The sequence below is a fragment of the Oryx dammah genome, unplaced genomic scaffold (assembly GCF_014754425.2).
Source record: "Oryx dammah isolate SB20612 unplaced genomic scaffold, SCBI_Odam_1.1 HiC_scaffold_27, whole genome shotgun sequence".
Lineage (NCBI taxonomy): Eukaryota > Metazoa > Chordata > Mammalia > Artiodactyla > Bovidae > Oryx > Oryx dammah.
Genome location: NW_024070211.1, coordinates 56,996,645 through 56,999,567, shown reverse-complemented (window position 1 = coordinate 56,999,567; position 2,923 = coordinate 56,996,645). Strand labels below are relative to the sequence as shown.

The following is a 2,923-nucleotide window of genomic DNA, read 5'->3' as shown; positions in this document are numbered from 1 at the left end:
TGATGATATAGGTATAGGTATTAAGAAATTATAAATAGCTTATAGATAAGACTTTAATAGATGCTGACATATAGAGATACTACCTCTTTTGGGGGAAATTCACAAACAAGATTTGGAAAGACTTATAGAGATGTAGTATTCCCTGGTAGCTCAGAGGGTAAAGCGTCTGCCTGCAATGCAGGAGACCTGGGTTCAATCCCTGGGACAGGAAGATCCCCTGGAGAAGGAAATGGCAACCCACTCCAGTACTCTCGCCTGGAAAGTCCCATGGACAGAGAAGCCTGATAGACTACAGTCCATGGGATCACAAAGAGTCGGACACGACTGAGAGATTTCACCTTCACTTTCATAGAGATGTATACAGAAATAATTACGATAGGAAAATACTGTTATCCAATATGGGAGATCATGTCAATGGTTTCCAAAAACCCACCAAGTTGATACTCCATATTTCTGTAGTCTTATAATTTTTTTAACATTTTATACATAGTTTATCATACTGTTCAGACGGGTTAAATTTCTTCCATCAATTCAACTAAACTATAAGTAGATCTTTATAGATTAGATCTTTCAAGGACTTTAGATATTTCAATAGATCTTGCAAAGAAACATATTTGCAATATGCTTTAGAGTTGATAAAAAGTTTCATTTGTGATAGCTAATTAAATCATCACATTAAATCAGTGAACTAAGTTCTTCTATTTTCTATCCAATATCATAAAAATAAGTGGAAGACTCATAGTCCAAGTTTCATTGGTTTTATTTCTGTGCCATGATGCTTAGTCCTCACACCCTTAAATCTCTCTCTCTCTCTCTCTCTCTCTCTCTCTCAAACACACACACACACATTTCTTTTTAAAACTTTATTAAGAAGCAACAATATGGAGAAGCAGAAGCTTATCCAAATTGCCACTCTTTTCTTAGTTCAGTTAAGTCACTCATTTGTGTCCCACTCTTTGTAGCCCCATGGACTGCAGTACGCCCGGCTTCCCTGTCTATCACCAACTCCCGGAGCTTACTCAAACTCACGTTGATTGAGTCAGTGAAGCCATCCAATCATCTCATCCTCTATCTTCCGCTTCTCCTCCAGCCTTTAATCTTTCCCAGCATCAGGGTCTTTTCCGATGAGTCAGTTCTTCACATCAGGTGGCCAAAGTATTGGAGTTTCAGGTTCAGCATCAGTCCTTCCAATGAATATTCAGGACTGATTTCATTTAAGATGGACTGGTTGGATATCCTTGCAGTCCAAGGGATTCTCAAGAGTCTTCTTCAACACCCAGTTCAAAAGCATCAAATCTTTGGTGCTCAGCTTTCTTTATACTCCAGCTCTCACATCCATACATGACTACTGGAAAAACCATAGCTTTGACTAGACAGAACTCTGTTGGAAAAGTCATGTCACTGCCTTTTAATATGCTGTCTAGCTTGGTCATAGCTTTTCTTCCAAGGAGCAAGTGTCTTTTGATATCATGGCTGCAGTCACCATCTGCAGTGATTTTGGAGCCCCCAAAAATAAAGTCTGACACTGTTTCCACTGTTTCCCCATCTATTTCCCATGAATTGATGGGACCAGATGCCATGATCTTAGTTTTGTCAGTATTTAGTTTTAACCCAAACTTTTCACTTTCCTCTTTCAGTTTCATCAAGAGGCTCTTTAGTTATTCTTTGCTTTCTGCCATAAGGGTGGTATCATCTGCATATCTGAGGTTATTGATATTTCTCCTGGCAATCTTGATTCCAGCTTGTGCTTCATCCAGCCCAGCATTTCTCATGATGTACTCTGCATATAAGTTAAATAAGCAGGGTGACAATATGCAGCCTTAATATATGCCTTTCCCAACTTGGAGCCAGTCTTTTGTTCCATGTCCAGTTCTAACTGTTGCTTCCTGATCCGCATGCAGATTTCTCAGAAGGCAGATCAGCTGGTTTGGTATTCCCATCTCTTGAAGAATTTTCCAGTTTGTTGTGATCTACCCAGTCAAAGGCTTTGGCATATTCAATAAAGCAGAAGTAGATTTTTTTTTTTTTTTGGAACTCTCTTGCTTTTTTGATAATCCAACAGATGTTGACAATTTGATCTCCGGTTCCTCTACCTTTTCTAAATCCAGTTTCAACATCGGAAAGTTCACGGTTCATGTACTGTTGAAGCCTGTCTTTGAGAATTTTGAGCATTACTTTACTAGCGTGTGAGATGAGTGCACTTGTGCAGTAGTTTGAGCATTCTTTGGCATTGCCTTTCTTTGGGATTGGAATGAAAACTGATCTTTTCCATTCCTGTGGCCACTGCTGAGTTTTCCAGATTTGCTGGTATATTGAATGCAGCACTTTCACAGCATTATCTTTTAGGACTTGAAATAGTTCAGCTGGAATTCCATCACCTCCACTAGCTCTGTTTGTAGTGATGCTTCCTAAGGCCCACTTAGGGAACTGGGCCTTAGCCCACATTCCAGGATGTGTGGCTCTAGGTGAGTGATCACACCATAGTGGTTATCTGGGTCATGAACATCTTTTTTGTATAGTTCTTATGTGTATTCTTGCCACCTCTTCTTAATGCCTTCTGCTTCTGTTAGGTCCATACCATTTCTGTCCTTTATTGTGCTCATTTTTTTCAAGAAATATTCCATTGGTGTCTCTAATTTTCTTGGAGAGGTCTCTAGTCTTTCCCATTCTATTGTTTTCCTGTATTTCTTTGCATTGATCACTGAGGAAGGCTTTCTTATCTCTCCTTGTTATTCTTTGGAACTCTGCATTCAAATGGGTATATCTTTCCTTTTCTCCTTTGCCTTTTGCATCTTTTATTTTCTCAGGTATTTGTAAAGCCTTGTCAAACAACCATTTTGCCTTTTTGCATTTCTTTTTCTTGGGGATGGTCTTGATCCCTGCCTCCTGTTCAATGTCATGAACCTCGGTCTATAGATCTTCA

The 2,923-nt window shown here is 39.3% G+C and overlaps 1 pseudogene; it reads right to left on the bottom strand.

Annotated features, from left to right (window-relative positions):
• Positions 1–1,953: 1,953 nt before the first annotated feature.
• On the bottom strand, positions 1,954–2,667 carry LOC120854693 (annotated as a pseudogene).
• Between the last annotated feature and the right edge of the window lie 256 nt (positions 2,668–2,923).